Source organism: Lonchura striata, chromosome 1A (genome assembly GCF_050655825.1).
Source record: "Lonchura striata isolate lonStrDom1 chromosome 1A, ASM5065582v1, whole genome shotgun sequence".
Lineage (NCBI taxonomy): Eukaryota > Metazoa > Chordata > Aves > Passeriformes > Estrildidae > Lonchura > Lonchura striata.
This window is the reverse complement of record NC_140741.1, coordinates 55,107,570-55,125,960: the sequence shown is the minus strand read 5'-3', so window position 1 is coordinate 55,125,960 and position 18,391 is coordinate 55,107,570. Positions and strand designations below refer to the sequence as shown.

The following is an 18,391-nucleotide window of genomic DNA, read 5'->3' as shown; positions in this document are numbered from 1 at the left end:
AGAATTTCTGTTTTTCTCTTCAGGCAGGTAACAGTTTCATGTTCGCTTCATAAATGAAGCAGCTTTAAGCACATCCGTATTCCTTCTGGAGTGACAGACTGAGTCTGCATCTGTTGTTGCTGCCCATGACTCCACAGACAAGATACAGAAATGAGGACAATTTGTGTTTGTTACTGTGAAACCAACACTGAATTGAACAATGACAAGAAGAGTGTGCACTTAGCAGGACTATATCTTATGTGAATATCTACCTTGTGTGACATTTGAGGTTTTTTAACTGCATTAATACTTTCAGCTGACTGTGGCAAAGGTATGTCCTGAACAAAAAAGCATCTTTCAAATGCCTCCAACAGTGTGTAATCATTGCAAGTCATAAATACCTTTGCATCCTTAATTTAAATTCTGTGTCCTCTACCTTAAATTGATGTCTTCAGATGAAGGTCTCTGAACTGACAGAAAACACAGAAATGGATACAGATAACATACTCTTCAATATTGTATATAAAACTTGAAAGCAAAGTCATGCCCTGAGCTCGTGTTCTAGACTTAGACTTATAAGGAGCTGTGTTTATGGCTGTCAAAGGCTGTGTGTACAGCAACACGTGGTCTCTATCGGGTGCCAGGTGGCTGGTTGCCCACCCCAGAAAGCCTCAAGAATTCATCAGCGTTGGTGGTCTCTGTTCAGGAGAACCAAATACTGGATGAAGACAAAGTAAACAGGAGGTGAATGCACCTCATGGAGCTTCGAAGAATTAAATGTAACTGCTGGGTATGTGAACACTGGTGAAATTTCCAGTCCTGCTAAGGCAAAATAAAGAGTCTGAATTGCGTTCAAGCATCACAATAAAGACAAACCCATGAAATGCATTTTAAATTCTGAATGCATTTTAAATGCATGCCATTTATACCTTGTCTGTAAATGTATAGCATAGAAAATCTGAAAGATCCTGAGAGTGTATTTAGCTTTTACTTACATCAGCTGTAATTAATGTTTGCATTGTGTTTTTAAGTGATTAATGAGCTTTAATATCCTGGCATTCTCCACTCTTGAAAGTTAATTCTTTTGAAACAAAAGAGAAAGGCTTTGTTTCCCACCTGTCTTCTACAACTATTACTGTTACAGTATCCATGGAATATGAACAAGACTGATGTACAGATGTGCATTTTTAAGTAAATCCTAAAAATACCATGATAAAAGTTACAAATGTAGTTGTGCATCTTTTCATCTTGTCTCTTCCCAGATAATCTGTATGAATTATTTGCCTGTATTAGGGGTTGTAATTCAGAAGGGTAAATGGTAAAGGCTCACATGAGGTGACAAATTGTCACCTATCATGCTATTGACCAGGTCAGCAAGACTTTTAGTTTAAATAACTTAAAAACTTAAAAAAAACAAACAAACAAAAAACCAAAACAGAAAACCCACCAACTCTTTTAAAGTTTTGCATAAAGTTGGAGTTCTCCTTAAAATATTTAGTCACTAAATTTTTTAAGAGTCCTTGTGGAAGTTTTAATCTTCTGCTCAATTTTCTGAGAACCATGCATAAAAAGAATATGTCATACATATAATATATATGTATGTATGTGGGTACATTTGTGTGTGTGTGTGTATTGGTAAAACTGTCTTTCAGACTTGTGAAAAGAAAAAAATATCAGAATCTTAACATACTTGATGATGTGGAATGTAGCTGCATTGTGTGGAATTTTGACCTTTCTGAAATAAGGTTGCAATTTCTTATGAATTCACTGATGGAAGGATTTGAGCATGCGGAATTGTTATAATACTCAGGCCCTTTTTGCACTTGCTGTTTGTCAGAAAAGGGTCTTCAAATTCTACTCAGCTGGTATAAATTAGCATAGTTCATTAAGGATATTAGAACTTTGTGGTTTGCATTACCTGAGTTACTTCTCTTAGACTAGATCTGAAGAAGCTTAGTGTCAGAATTAGGCCTTCACGTTTATTCTGAAGATGCTGGAGCACTGACCAGTTAATAACCAGGGTTGCTAATCACTTCTAAAAAGCAAGTGCATTCCTCAAACAATGCAATTCCCTATATAGGAGCTGAGTCTCCTTTGACTCTATGTAGTTTTTTACTCACAAGGCCCTCAGACTTTGAGTTTCAAACTTTTTTAAGATGTTCCCTAAAAGAAATGTCAGCATGACTTAATGGAAATTTGCACCTTATTGGTAATACAGACAATAACTGTGTATTGGTTTTGACTGAATGGAAAAGTATCCACACTAAATGGAAGCAATTATCCTTACACATTGTACGAAAACCTTAAATACTTCATACAATGTGCTCTTGAGGCTAGCTTATGCATTTGAGGGTTTGGGTTTTTTCCCTTAGCTTCAGTAAAACAAATATCTTATATTTGTTAACGTTCTTTGTTGATAGAAAATGTTCATTTTTCTAAATGCATTCTTTCCAGAAAATCAAATACTCAATAACATTTAATTTGGGTCACATTGGTGTGCGCCAAATTATACTTTGATATTCCAAAGCATGATAATTTTTAGGCTTCTTAATCTACAATACTATAGAAAATATCAGTGATGAATTGAAACATAAATAAAAATTGACTATGACAAAATATTCACTTTCCAGGAGCAACATCTTAAAGTAAGTCACTTTCAAATAATGTCAGACACTTTAATATCTTCTGTGTAGCAAGGTAAATTTAAAGTTATATAAGAACAGAAAGAAAGTTCATGTATACTTTTGACCTTCACATCACAAACATTGTTCTTTTAATGTGCACAAAAGTCATGACACCTGAAGTAGCAGAACTGCTGTTGGACCACATGGTTTTCCCATTCTTTGCTCTCACCTTGATCTGAACACAAGACAGATCTGATTGGGTGTTTTCAATCCTTTTGAAAATCAGGAGATTTTTGGACACTCAAGGATACACTAGGTGGCAGGTCACTTTGAAGTGGCATCATGAATTTACTGAAAACTTTCTGTGCCCACTGAGGAGATCTTTACTTTGGATATAGTGAGATTCTGAAAGACTACTGACTTGTGAAACATCTTTGAAATCAATGGAAATAGAGTAATGTACTCTTCAGTTGGAGCTGGGGTGGCAGAAATAGACCTTTAATCACGTCTTAACTTCTAAAGAGTGATCAGTTTTTCAGTCTTTTTGGGTAGACAGAGCCCATGCATTAACACAGTTGGAAAAGCAAGACACTCCCTCTTAGAATAAAACTAGGGAAAAAAGGGATGTTTTATTTTCTGTATAAAAGTCAACCAAATTTGGCTTTTGGATATCTGTGGTTTGGTGAGAAATGTAACATTTTTAGGTTTCCTTTGAAATAGTTGAACTTTGCATGCAATTACTAGTGGCCTTGTGAGAATAAAAAAGGAGATAGTCTTATACTGAGTAACTGTTCTACTTTAGATATGTGTTTACTTGAGTGAATTCATGGTACTTATTTCATCACGAGGTCATTTTATAAGCATACAAAATGTGCTTTACTATGAAGTATGTGTACAACCTGCACATGTTTTAGATTCTCAACTGCAGCAGCTCTGTTTTCTCTGTTGCTCTACATAATATGCTGAAACTGTTCAGTACACCAAACAGAATTATTAATTTGAAAATTTAACAGTACACATAAAATACTGATATTTTGAGTTTAATTTATATTTAAGATTTATCCAACATTTTTCAATTCGTGAATCTGATTCAACTGTCTTAAATGCAGATTTACAGTAATGGTGGCATGTTGCTATTTTGTTATCAAATTAATGGAACGTGGAAACTTCAGACTCTTTAGTGATAGAGACACAGATGTTTGCTGGTTGCATTATGGGCAAATTCATTTATTTCAGTGTAAATGTCAGCACAGTTTTGCATAGTTACATTCTGACTGAAAGTAATCAACAAAGTTTATAAAAATGTGATGTGTATGTACATATGTGTCCTCTTAAAGATAGATGTTTTCCCAGATCCCTTTTTATACCAGTTCAGATTTGGAAATTACATTATATATATATGCTTTATTGTTCTAAATAAAGATATTATGCACTGTCAAATAATTAATATATTGCATTGTGTCAGTCCCAGTTAAGACATTTTTAAGTCCTGTCATAATCTGAAAGAATTCTCTGTCAGAACATATGCTACTTGATGCGGACTCCTTCACTTGATGCAGACATTTCATGATGATGCACTTCTTTTGCAGGTAGTAGTATTTACCAGGATCTTTCAGTAGAAACCAGAGCTTATCCTGGTAAGGATGTCATCCTTCCTTTAAGTTTTCAGCAGTTTAATGTGGCTTTTCTGTAAGAAGTGTGGGATGGGATGAGTTTGGGAAGAAAAAACTGAGCTTCTCAGGGAGCTCTGGCACCTCTCCATTCCTGAGAGAGAATGAAAAGATGACAGCTAAAGACGAAGAGGTAAACCTGCTGAGACTTTCAGCCTGCCTCAGAGAGCATTAATGAGCCTTGGAAGACAGAGGGGAAATTGCAGTAGTCCGATACAGAGGGATTTATAAATAAGAATAAGGTAGAGACAGGACTGATGAGGAAGAGTAGAGCAGGGTTAACAGGATACAGAGGAACAGAATTTGGAGATACCAGAACTTGGGGTATAGATATGAATTAAAGCTGTGGCTGCTAATCTGGACACAGCCAGAAGTGCAAAGCTGATGGCTTGAAGAAGACCATGAAACAGCCATCACTGATGGTGTAGCAGGAGTCATGCCCTGAGGAGCAGCACTGGTGGCTCAGGTGGGTCAGCAGTAGGATGGCATTCGGTTCAGCTAAGGCTCCATGAGCACCATGTAGCTGCAGAGCTGGAAATGAGTGTACTTCATGAGCAAGCTGCATTAATGCAACAAAAACTCCAATTTGACCTGGAATTTCAGGAAGGCAGAAATAACAGTGGGGTACTTAAAAATGAGATGTGAGGACTCTCAGCTAACAAAGCAACTCTTGCTGAAGTCAAGAGCTGGTAACATAATTTGGTTCAATGTCCAGATGGAGATTGGTGAGGAGTGTCCTTCAAAGGTCTGTATTGCAAAGGGTAGTGTTTAATACCTTCATCAATGCCACAGCCAGTGGGACCAAGTGCTCCCTCACCATGTTTACAGACAACACCAAGATGAGTGGTCCCAAATGTACCTCAAGCTGCATAAATGGGAAGCATGGCCAGCAGGTTGAGGGAAGTGACTCTGGCCCTCTGCTCTGCTCCATTCTAGTGACACGCCACCTCAAGTATTGCATCCATCTCTGGGGGCCCAGCACACAAGAGGCATGGGCCTGTTAGAGAGTCCAGAAGAGGGACACAAAAATGGTTAGGGGGATGAAATATGTCCCTGTGAAGAAAGGGTGAGAGAGTTGGGGCTAATTGTCTTGGAGAAGAGAAGGGTCTGGGGAGATCTTATGGCAGCCTTCTAGTACTTAGAGAGGGCTTACAAGAAAGATGGTGACTTTTTTAGTAGGAATCATTACAATAGGACAAAGGGCAATGGTTGTAAACCAAAAGATGATAGATTCAGACTAGACATAAAGAAGGAATTTTCTACAGTAAGAAAGGTAAAATACTGGAACAGGTTGTCCAGAGAGGTTCCCTGGAAACATTGAAGGTCAGGTTGAATAGAACTCAGAGCAAACTGATCTAGTTGAAGGTGTCCCTGCTCATTTCAGGGGGCTGTTCTAGATTTTCTATAAAGGACTTCTCCAAGCCAAACTAATGTATGATTCTATGAATTGTAGCATATGCAGATGGAGTAAAGGGCAAGAGGGAAGGTCTGGGAAAATGTGCAGCTCTTCCACCAAATAGACACCACCATAGTATTTTTGGTAGTCTATTTTACAATGTTTGGTGCCTTACATAATACTGACTAACTACACACTACCATCACTGCTTAATCTGAACCCTGCAAGCTTAAATGTGCTAAAGGATTGAGAGAAATATTTACCTTCAGTTTTCCAATTCTAGTTTCTCCAAAACAATGAATATAAATATGTCATTCAGTAGATGGAAACAAAGGCTATCTTTGTCCAAATCATGGACAGCATTAATAATGACATTTTCCAACTTCTGTCATGCAGAAAAACAATGCTTATTATAATAAACAACTTTTTCTTGATAACAATATGTTTTAGCAGCTTAACACTACCATGAAATGACTGTATTTTAGATGAGCTGGATATATGCCCACTCCACATACACTCCATGCTACACTCCAGTGTAATTTTATTCCATGTTAACAAATGTGTGTTACTAAACATATTTTTGCCCAAAGCTTCTGAATGATAATAAATAATATGTTTTCATCTTAACAAGATGTGTTGTTTCAGGATTTCACACTACATTAACAGCTTATAGAACCACTTCTTTACTACTCTTCATGTAGCTGTTTATGACTATTTTTCTCCCAAAGGTCAAACGTTTTTAAAATGGATTAAGTTTCCCAATAGCTACAAAGAAGCATGTGCTAACACAATCAACTTTTATGTCATTACATACTTAAAAGGAATTATTATGTGATGGTGCATAGTGGAAAATATGGTTAAATAAATGCAGACTGCCGAAATTGCAGAGTGAGGAAGAGAAGTTTAACCCTCTTTTTCCCATGCCACATCCCAATGTAAGTTATTTCACATAACAGGAAAAATTCCAAATGTGATTTGGAAGTCAGTCAGGCAGTCAGTTCCTCTGACTTGTGGCCCCTTCTGCAAAATTCCACCACAAGCAAGCAGGTACTAAAAATACAGATGAGACTTTTTCCAGGCAAACATGAGCCTTAGGCTTCTGGCCAGTCACAAAATGCAGGGACAATTTTCAATCTTTTTTGGCAAGATATTTTCTTGAGCTCATGGAAGAATATTCAGCTGAGATCACAAAAGCCTCTTTGTTTGTCACCAGTTCTGCTCCACAGGATAATAGCATGATAGCAAAATTGGCCCAATTAGAGTAAAGAAGCTGCAGAGCAGAATGTATAGCTTTTGTCATTTTAAGTGACTACCAGAAGTGACAAAATGTCATCTTAGAAATTTCCCCTTGTCATCTCCTACATTGTGAATGATGATTATTAGGACCCCCCAGGTTATTTAATCTGTCATGTTCTTAATGTCAAATATTTTAGACCTTCCTTTTTCTCAGCAGTGCTGTCATCATTAACAAAACACAGAACAGCCTTCACCTTTAGAAATGACAAAAATGGGGATGTGTCTCAAAACCAATTAATAGCATCAATGAAGGCAGAGGCATAGCACCTAAATCTTTTAAATATCATCCCTAAGAATAAAGCAATGAGTTCTTAGAGGTAATTATTCCTTTACCAGAAGTTGAGAAGAAAGTATCTTATTGACATGGTGGCACCATTTGGCAGTTTGCTGTTAAGTCTTGTTCCAGAAGAATCCAATTGCCTCAGTCAGTAAGCACTGTGTTTTCATGATGATATTTTAATGTTCTAACCTTTGTATCAAACAAAGAGTTGTGGGAATGAAGAATGCTATTAAGCACTATAATTGGGTACTCACTGCATTTCAGATAGAAATTTGTGCTACAATCAGTGCTACATAGCAAAGTTTAAGTGGGCATCCTAATGTACCTGTAATGTAGTGTGTACATGTGCGGGACGAGGGGTGCTGGTGGGAGTGAAGGAGGAGGTGGTGCTTCAATGTAGCAAATTTTTTTAGCAAATCAGGTAATTGCCATGAACTTCAATCATATACCCTGAAGGAATGGCTGCATATCACAGAATCTCTTCACAAATCCAACCCTTGGCAAGACCGAGTGTCAGGATTGCCAAGTTCCATGCACTGATCAAAAGGTTCACTGGGCATCCCACGCTGTGCTGTGTTCCCCAGCCTTTGGCAGCTCAGCACCATCGCCCTTCCTGATCCATGACTGTCTGTGCCAGAACCACACACACCTACCATGTTCCCTGGGGGTTCAGGTGATGAATCCATCTATATTTCCATATAGGCCACCAACGTTATTTCATTGAGAGCCAAAAATCTGTTTCAGGGTTGCATAACTGGTCTTTTGTATTTGAACCTGGATTATAACTGGAAACTCAGCAAAGCCTCAGGTTTTCTCTCTAGCATATACACACCTTTGTGTCCTGTTATTATCCACTCCCTCCTTCAGCCCCCACCCAGACTCCCAGTGCTCTCCTGTTGAGTCATACTCTGCAATTAAAGCATCATGTATCCTGGTTGCAGTTAGCAGCCCTACCATTAGCAGTTTTTATGCAGACAGTAAACAATTGGGTTAGGATTTAGGAAGAAAACACTTCAAAATGTTTAGCAAAAGATTAGACTTCTGGGGTCAGCTATAACTGGGGTACTTCTAGTGTGACCGCAAACTGCACTGCACAGCAGTATGCATGCCAGCTGCAAGCACAAAAATTCCCACAGTTTTCCTCAGAGGAACAAACAGTTTATGCTGAATAAATATGTCAACCCTATTTTCCTCTAAAAATATTTGCCCATCAGATTTTAAGATAGCAAGAGTTAGTAAATTTTATCAGATGCTTCTTCGTACAGTCTTCTCTCATAGGGTTCCTGCTGATAAAACTTCCTGAACAGACTGACTAAACTGACTGAAGTCTGACCTTTCCTTCTGGTGACCCTTGTGTTGATGTTACTCAGACTGACCATAGCCTGCAGCCATTTTGCCAGGTTTCATCTTGCTGCATCCCCACCACCTCCTGTGGCCCTTGCCTATCCAACCATGGGTCAACTCAAACTATATGCTCTTCCCACCCAAAGCTCCATGTCCATTACCAAATCTTGCTGTGTTGATCAAGGCTGAGGAGCAGCACATGTTTTAGACAAAAGACATGTAATGCACCCATTACAAAGGCACCTTCTGTACCTCCTTATGGACTTCTAGGCCAGCTTTGCATGTTCTGATCAGTCAGACACAAAGGTATATTTCCTTGGAGGGCAACATTGTCCACTGCTTCTTCACACCACAACAGCAGGGCTGCTCCACAAGCTGTGGGAAGCCATGCAGTGCCAGTCCTTGACTTCCATCCACCCTGGTCTCAGGAGTACCGCACTATATTTTGCACAGCAACCCAGATTCAAAGGGAGAGAGAAGCATGGCCATGTACCCAGCTTGGTGAGCAGTGTATTGAGAAGCCCTTTATTTCATTTTCCCTCATTCACAGACAAATTATTTAAGGATTTAGCTATTGAGTAATAGGAGATATATATTCTCCTTGTGTGCTGGAGTGGGATGGGGAGCAGGTCCCTCATGCCCAATATTAAAAGTGAAAGAAGCAAAATAAAAGCACAATTTGTAAAGACATTGTAAAGATAAGCAACAATGCAGAAAGTCAGTATGACTGAATGCAGACCAAGATTATTGTCAAATTCCGATGGTTTTGTAAATATCATATTTAAATATCATGACAGTGGCTTAAAAATAAACTGGAAACTTTGACGTTTCTACATTAGAAAATTAAATATCTCTGAGAAACTGTATATCAGCAGAAAAATTAAGTAGCACTTACAAAAATGGTAATTTTTAAATTCCACTGTCTAGCTCTGTAAATAGTGACAGAATGCAATCTAAAAGCTTAAAAAAACCCCATCAAATAAATAAGTCATATACAGCAGCTATGCACACAAGAGATTAAGTTTTGGAGGTATGAATGTCATTTATTTTTTAGACAAAATTACTTCCAGGTTCTGGAAATCTTTAACTTCTTTGGAGGGCGGAATAATCATAAATGATCATAGCAAATTATTAATTCATATTTACTAGTTAGTTATATTAAACACTTGCATATAAACCATGGAATTTCACACAGGGATTCCTGAATTCAATCTGCCAATTTATAATGTACATTTAACATTGCAAATAACCTTTTACTCTGAATTGAAAGTGATAAGAGAGCAGTTTTACTATGCGGAAAGTATTAAAATGTCATTATGTAAAAAAAAATATATAATTTCCACTTCAAACTTTTCTGTGTGGTTCTAAAAAGTGATAACAGTGCTCTGGTAAGGGCAAAGTTCATTTGCAGCACACAGAGGCAAGCATCTTTTGATTTTAGCAATTAAATAAAGCATTTGGAATATCAGAACATGCCATCTACTTGATAAGATGTTACTTTTTGTGCAAATGTAAAAATATGTTTGAGGAAGTAGCAGCAAAAGGACACAAGTGTTTTTTCTTTGAAGACTGCAAGATATCTTTTCTGTTGACAACCTTTTTTATGACCTTAAATACTTCTCTGCTCTACCAGTAAGGTCAACAACTTGCCTTCACAGCCACCAAACACATTTCTGAGCTGAACTCCACTGCAACAATTTCTTTATTAATTGTTTCCAGTCTCATTACAAGATTCTTTCTGTTTCAACATGTTTTGGATCTAAGTACTTTGGAAATCAACCAAAGCTATGGTTCTAGTGAAAACTTACTTGCAGAGAAGTCTCTAGTTGTTGTATGTTAGTTTCCCACCATTTATCACAGTTCCTCTGCCTGAGGTTACTGCTCTCAGAGCAAAGCTGGCAGAACAGCTCAGGTAAGGCTTTCTCACTGTTTCAACACCAAATCAACCAGGAAAACTTGAAACACTTTAAAAACTTCTGCTATTTAATGAATGAAGCTGAGGTGGGTGATAGAGCACTACAAGGGTTGAGGACTTCTCTCATCAGACATTCTTCCAGTTCCGGAGGGAGAGGCATCATCCAGCAAAGGACTGATAATGGACACTTGAAAATGTGAAGAAATCACACCACAGCCAATAGCAATTTTCTGTCTTCAGTCTGCTACTAAAAACGAACAAACAAACATGCTGGCAGAGCTGGCTGGCAAATCAGCCATCCTGAGAACAGAGTGTTGCAACAAAAAGCTGATACTTGGTCGTACTACAAGATCTTAAGAAACATCAAAGGACAAGCTCCAGTTTTGAAATAATTCCCTAGAAACTAGATTTACAATTATCAAGAGTATTAAACTGTCCCTTTATGCCTAGTTTCCTGTTATTTGAAGCACACTTTTGCTGGAAAGTGAAGCACACTTTCCAGAAAGTTTCTTAATGATAGCCAGGACTTCAGAGCACCAGTGAGGGAAAAATAACCAAACCTATTGGCTTTTGCAGCTGGAAAGAGATATGGAATGAAAATTAATTTTTAAGTGCTTTTTCTAAAACATTAAATTTCTGGGTTCAAGAAAAGTTTTTTAATTGCTTGGGTTGTTTGCTGCAAGCACTGATGTGCAGATTTTGCTTCCTGCAGTAACCTTGAGGACAACGGCTCAGTTTTTGCCCTAGAAAATAACATCAGTTACATTTTATCCATCTACTGGGAATATTTATTTGCCATGTCCAAAATTGATTACTGTCTACAAAAATGTTACAATTAGAATTCAGCCAAGCATAGTATCTACATTGTTTATTCCAAGGACTAGCACAAATTTCTTTTTACTTTTATTTCTTTCTACACAATAGGTTGACATATTTTTCTCTTAAATCTAACCTACTTTGGTTGTGTGTGTCTTCAAATCTTGTTTGACCTTTTCTGCCTACCTCTAGGAATGAAAAACTAGAACATTTCATCAAATGAAAATATTAAAAAAATATTAAAGCATTTTCAGTTAAAAAAATCATACAGTTTTTGGAAGACATTTAATATTATGTGTATCTAACTCAGGTTTGGCATGATAACATGGGTCTAGATGAACCTCATTATATTAAGTAGGTAGAATAACCAAGATACAAACATTAATAATCCTTAAAGTAATAAAAACCAGGTATTTCAGGTTTTGATATACCACATTCTTCTCTTCTCCCTGCTTATAACTATCTCTAAGTTCCCCTCTCCCACGTGTCTAGAAATATAAAATGAAATGTTTTTTCAAAAGTTCCTAATATGTTGTAAAGCTTTAAAATTGTTTAGTTTCTTACTTTAGTATTTTAGGAAAACAGGCTAGAAGAATAACCCATCCTTTATCCAGTACAGAGTCAGTGTTATCTTCATCAGTTCTGAAATAAGTAATTTTTACTTGCCAGTGCTAAAGAGCTCATAATCTGTCAGAGTCTACTCAAATAACAGCAGTCTTTATTCTTAAAATAATGTCCTTTAGTGTCTCACTTATTGCTCCCTTGCTGCATTGTGTTACTTGCTTTCCTAAAGCATGGATAACAGACTATTTCCTTTCTCTCTTCAGAAGCCTTCTATACATTTAAAGGCTATTCAATTGGGTTAATAAGTTTTTGGGTTTTTTTCTTTAATTTAAAGTGCACTTTGATAAGAATTACTTTTGCAGCTAAGTCACTATTGGAAGCACATTTCTGGTGCAATGAAAATGCCAAAAATGGAAAAGTATAAAAATCCTTTAGATCAATGGGTTGTAAAAAGCTGAAAGACAAACATTAGCCTAGGAACTAATTAGTCAATCAAGATTTAATAGTACATGCGATTATTGCAGGAATTTTTCAAAATATTGGTATTTTTTTTCACTGCCTTCAGAAAGTGCACATCATATAAGTTGTATAGTAATTATGTCCCCAAATACCTGTCCAATTAAGTCAAAATGCTCTGAAACTTTTGGGCTTCAATCTTTGCAGCCATCCTAAGTCATTAGCTTTTATATTTTTGGGCAGATTAATCAAAACAATGAAGAACTCTCTGAGTCACACTGGAATAAGATCAGCTGGCTCTGACATTTCAGCAGCAAACTGCAGTAAAACCTGGTTTTGGACATGGGCTTTACATTCAGTTTTTCTCTTGCTTAGATGAAGAATCACTCACTATCAAGTTGGAGCATCAATACAGTATCCTTTGGAGTTATAACTTATTCAAAGTATATTAGAATTGCCTATAACTGACTTGTATTATCAATGGACATATATATGATAAGGTTTTCTTCCCAGATAAAACCTCTAGATCTGTAGCAAATTCTGCAAAAAGCACAAAAGCTCCTTTTGAGCAGAATTTAAATCACACCAAAGTGTATGAATTTATATTAATGCATTTGAATGTTCTCCTTTTCTCTGGGAAGAAACTTAAGTTCAGAGGGCGGGTTTAATGTTTCAGACTGATTTGTATTTGCTTATCCACCATCAGGAACATAAAGCTGATTCAAATCATGGGTGAGAATAGTGTGGTAACACCAGACTTGGCAGACAGTCTGGTGACCTCTCTAGCTGTATGAAGATCTTCACTGCTGGTCATGAGGGTTAGACACCATGCTTGTCCACTCTTGTCCACTAGAGACTGGAAAAGTGATACCTACTACAGACACTGAGCAGGTCTGCAATTTCTTCTTTCCTATGCCTTCTCCCCCAGAATCTTGCTATTATCTTTATTTTATTTATTTATTTTTTTAATCTCCATAGAGTCAGACATTTTTTTGCCAGGAAAGGTTGAGAAACAAGTAAACATGTAAGATGAAGTCCAGGTAAGCACAGACTACCTTTGTTCATCCCCTTCACCGATTGGTGAAGGTCTCTTGTAAGGGCATTCCTAGTGGTGATGTATTTGACCTTGTGCATGCTGGGGACATTATGGGAGGACTATTCCATCCCTCCTAGCAACACATTAAACACAGCTTTCTCTGAATTCATTTACAGTTTGGGCTATCTTGTTTTTTCATCTCACCTAGCAAGGAGCAGCTATCTGGCTGCTAGCAGTGACATGGGAACAATACTTTAAATAACTAGCTAGTGGAAGTAGTCATTAATGCAGACAATTCTGAAGGCAAGTGAAACAGCATTTGGCAGAAAACACCATTAATGAGACTGTTAGACTTAGAGTTGTAGTCTGATTCAGAACATGCCTTTCTGACTTCCCTGTTTTTCACTGTATTTCCAAGAATACAGCTCCCCAAATGGACTTTCTGCCATTGCAGAACAGAATACTTGGGAAGCTGCTCATTTCCTCCTGACTGAGCAGGACAGATACATGAATGCAGCAGAACACACTGGAGTGTACATATTTCATCTGAACATGCACAGCCCCACGAAACATTCTTGTGTATATGCCAGCTTTCAGTGGCTGGTCTCAACTGAAGGCAAGCAAAGGCAGGGCTGACTGCCTCATGGAAAGGGTTTTAGGGGAGGGTGAAAGGACAAGTTCTCCATTGTTAACAAAATACTGAGAGCACTTGGGGATGTGAATTGTTTTGCTCTCAATTTTTTTACTATAGCACATTTAGAAAGCTCAAGGATTATCAGGGAAGCAACTAAATGTCTGTTTTCTCAGACATGTGTTAACACACATAAAAAGCCTCAGATCCAGTAATAGACCCATAAAAGGGACAGTTTAGTCCCCAGAGTGGAAGAATTAACAGGTGCATGTCTATTTGTCTATGCTTAAATCATAGTGTCTGACCAAAACGACAGGAATCCAATGTAGGTTGGAAGGGCTGCATGGAAATTGTCTGGTCCAAAGCTTGCCAACATTTAGCATACTTTTAGAGGGGTACAATACCCACAGTGAGTGGATTTTTAGGACATGTTGCTCTCTGCCTCATACTGTGTGTCCCTGTCCCCTTAATTTAATGTAATGAAACACACTCAGTGATTACATTCCTCCTGTTTAATAGGAAATTTGTTAGAATACAAAGCACTATGTAAATACTTTCACTTCACCCTTCAGATGAAGAGCTGTAAGACTCAGACCCAATGCACAGACTGCTTTACACTCAAATAAGATTTCTGTGAGGGTTGCTTTTTGTTTTTGCATAGACACTAAGACATAAAATAATTTTACACATTAACTAGAGAGACAGAGAAGAGAAAGAGCTTTCAACCTTTTGAAAGAGTGAGTTTACATTGTGGTAAGGTGTGGTGTGTGTATGACAAGTGGACGAATGAGAAACCTGAGCCTGGATACTCTGTAGTTGTTTACAGTTGCTGCCTCTATTTTCCCAAGGAGAAAGCATTCCTTTCTGGACTGTGACAGTGTAAAAAGCATAGAAAAGTTTAACTCTGTATACTTACAGCAAAAATCTATGTTCTGCCTCACTTCAAAACTACTAATTTACTCTGCTTTCAATGAGTTTATTTTCTGTGAAACTCAGTTTCCAATCCATATTAGTTACTGGAAAGTGAAAAAAAATCAAACTGAAACTACAAACCACAAATCCACATGACAATTGTAAACAAATACTGTGATAGGTGATGTGGAAGAAAAAGGAAGAGCTAAGTGAAATTATATGCTGATTTCACATAGCAAGAAAAGCTAAAATTACCTGGGTTGAGTGATCTCCAGTGAAGAAAAAAAGAGAAAATATGTAGCATCTGAGGTGCGAATTTTTCCTAGAACAATCACTAGAAAATGATCCTTTCTATACCAGGAATTCCATATATTTCATATACAAGTGAATGTTCTGCCTCTTCATTGGGATATACTGGAGTTACAAATATACAAAGAGAGACTTTATATGAAAGGATTTTTAGTAAAAACACTCTTAGGCAACCACCATGAAAGAGCTCTTACTAAAGTTTATATCCTGATCAATTTTACTATCTTACCAAGATTCAGAGTAGTATTTCTGTGTTTATTTACAACATCTTGTTTTGTAGAAAGGGGCAAAGAGCTGCAATTTGATTCAGGTTCTTGAACCAAAAGGACTCATATAGCCAGTGAATTTCCCAGCCACATGTCATCAGGCTCAACAAAAGAACAACTAATCTCTTTTGAATATTAAAACAACAACTAATTTGGAAGGAAATGCCAGAGTACTGAGATGTTAGATACTAACACTCAATGAGGATTTTCATAAGTGTCCATTTAGTTTGGTATTCCATCATGTCTGCACAACAAGCCCAGAACAAAATAAGATGCAGATGAAAAGAGTTACTGTTCAAGAACTTCATCATGAGTTTTTTCCAAATCTAATCTAGGATCCAGTGTAGGATTGGCAGTATCTACAGCAGCTATGGCTTTCTGAGAGGGCAAAGGCAGATGGACTTAAAAATTATGTTAGGAAGAAGGAAAGAAGCCAAAGCTTCTTCAGCAAAAATCTTACTGAGGTGTCTTGCCTGAATATTTCTGAGCAAGAAAAATGTCTTGTTGGTAGTTTTGGCTTGATGGTAATTTCTCTAGTCTTGCAAGCAAGACATGGTGGTTATATTGTGAATAAAAATTTTAGTAAAACCATAGATGTTTCATATAATAAACTTTTCAAACAAATGGAAAAAAAAAACTATCAGAATTCTATTTTAGCCTCTAATAATGTCAATATATTTTGTAAAAATTAACTTTTTTAGTACCAAAATTTCAGCAAAATTTTATGGTGTAATATTATTTCACAAAAGATGTAATTAACTTATTTTATTTTTTACTGAAGTGAAATAGGAGTATATTTATAGATATGGTTTATCTATAGATACACCAGAAATTATAATATCTAGGTTAAAAGGTATTTGCCAGAAATTAACTGCCAAACCTGATCACAAGACCCATTCTTTAGATACTCAGAACCCCACTTAGCTGCTGAGCATAAAATACAACTATCAAAGACTGTAGGTAGCTTTCTTTTCCATAACTTCTGAAAAGCAGACCCTGACATAAAGCCCATGTTAGAGATTTGGAGCTGCTCCCTCTATTAATATTTTAATGTATTTATAACTATGTAAATAATTTTATCACTTAAAGTTTGAAACTTCTCACGCAAAAAGTTGTTTTTTGATTGAAATAAAAAATATGTAATGGTCACCTATTTCTAGAAGTCACACCAAGCACTGAAGCAGGGCATTTGTGGGTGAGATAAATTGTAGACCAGGGAATCTACAAATTGGCAATCTACTTAGTGAGGTAACACCCAAGTATCAAGACAAAATCAAAACCTTTCCCTAATCCTGCCCTATCTCCTGCCTTCACTGAGCTTACAGGATCAAAAGTACATTTCAGGGCAGCTTAGCAGTTAGCAGCCTTCAAACAGAAAGACATATCCATTCAGATAATGTTCAGGCTTTCCCTTATCTCAGTGAAAGCTGGGAGCAAATGAAAGCTTTGAACAGCAAGGGTAGAAGGGAGTCAGCACAGCTCGGCTCAGGGGTACTCCTGGCTGCATCACAGTTTGCCCCAAGCTCCCAGTATTACTCCTTCCACAAACAATACCAGAAGAGTCTCAGAGTTTCTGGCTGTCCCGCCATGACCATCCTCTCTCCTGTCCTCAATGATGTTGCCCCAACCCTCATTCTATTCTCCTACTGCCCTTCATCATACACATCCTGCACATCTCAAAATCTCCCTTTGGCCTTTCCTCCTTTGCTCATCCCCACCAAACTGTTCAACACACCATGTCTCTCTTATGTGCTTCTATTTAACTCTTTCTAGCTTCCAGAAGGTTTTGCCTCCTCTCCTAAAGGAGCAGCTGTCTCAGTAAGTGGAAGTGTGTGAGGAGGACCTAGCACAAGGGTCCTTCCCAGGCAAGACTGGGTGAGAGGAGCTGGGAATGAGGAAGAGGACCTGGTGAGGCACGAACTGACTTCCATGTGCTCTGGCAGGCTGCAAGATCAACTCAGATGCTTGCAGGCATGCAGCTTCAGCCTAGGGAGATGCAAATATAAAGTCTGAGAGCAGGATTCTGCAATACTTTCTATGGATTGCAAGAGGTATGTGACAGAAAAGTCAGTGAGGAAAAACATAAAGTACTATGACAGGCCAGGTCAAAGAGGAATGCTCAGAGCCATTAACTGAGACCATACACATAGCCTTCTGTTCAAAATCAAACCATATTATTTTACAATGGAATTCAATCTAATTCAGATACTGCATTAAGGCAATAATAACAAATGTCTGTAGCAAACTGTTTACATATTAATTACTTTGCCATTTACAAACTCCACACACAAATGTTAAATCTATAGAATTTCATTGGAGAATTACTTCAACATAAAATTTAAAAACGCCCTAAAAACATGACAAAGGCAAAAATACCTTCAACACATACAATAGTATTTATTCTTCAAAAAATTTAGTGTCAAAGACTGATTTCACATTTTTTCTTTTTCTGACTCTAGTATCTCAGACTGAGAGAATTTCTGTCATCTCTCTTTCCTCTCTACCATCCCTTCATAGGAAACTTAATTTTCTTTTGGAAAACTTGTCAAAACTGAGGGAGCAAATGCTTCTAATTATGATGAAAGATTCTCTGTCTTTTTTTCATCCTCTTATTTTTTGATTCCCTCTTGAGGAGTTTTATCAAATCTGCTCCCTTCCATATGGAATATTTCTGAAATACTGTGAGGAACAGCCAACAGTAGCCACTTAGATATGTTTAGCTTGTTAACTCCTTTCTCCCTTGCTCAACTCAAGGATTGGTTATGCCAACACAATAAAAGTATTTTTATATATAAAACCACAATTTTTGCCAGTTTTCATAATCGGATCATTTTTAAATGAACGATATTGTTATCTGAATCCATAATGTGCTAAACTGGAGGAATCACTACTGATAG

The 18,391-nt window shown here is 37.3% G+C and overlaps 1 protein-coding gene across 7 annotated transcripts in view; it reads left to right on the top strand.

The window, feature by feature from the left end:
• The window catches only part of KITLG (KIT ligand), a 56,846-nt gene extending 52,800 nt beyond the window's left edge, over window positions 1-4,046 (top strand). For all 7 annotated transcript variants that reach the window (XM_085570198.1, XM_085570197.1, XM_021528019.4 and 4 more), the window contains one exon: window positions 24-4,046. The gene's annotated coding sequence lies outside the window, so the exon portion shown is untranslated. The remainder of the gene's footprint in view (window positions 1-23) is intronic.
• The last annotated feature ends 14,345 nt before the right edge of the window (window positions 4,047-18,391 follow it).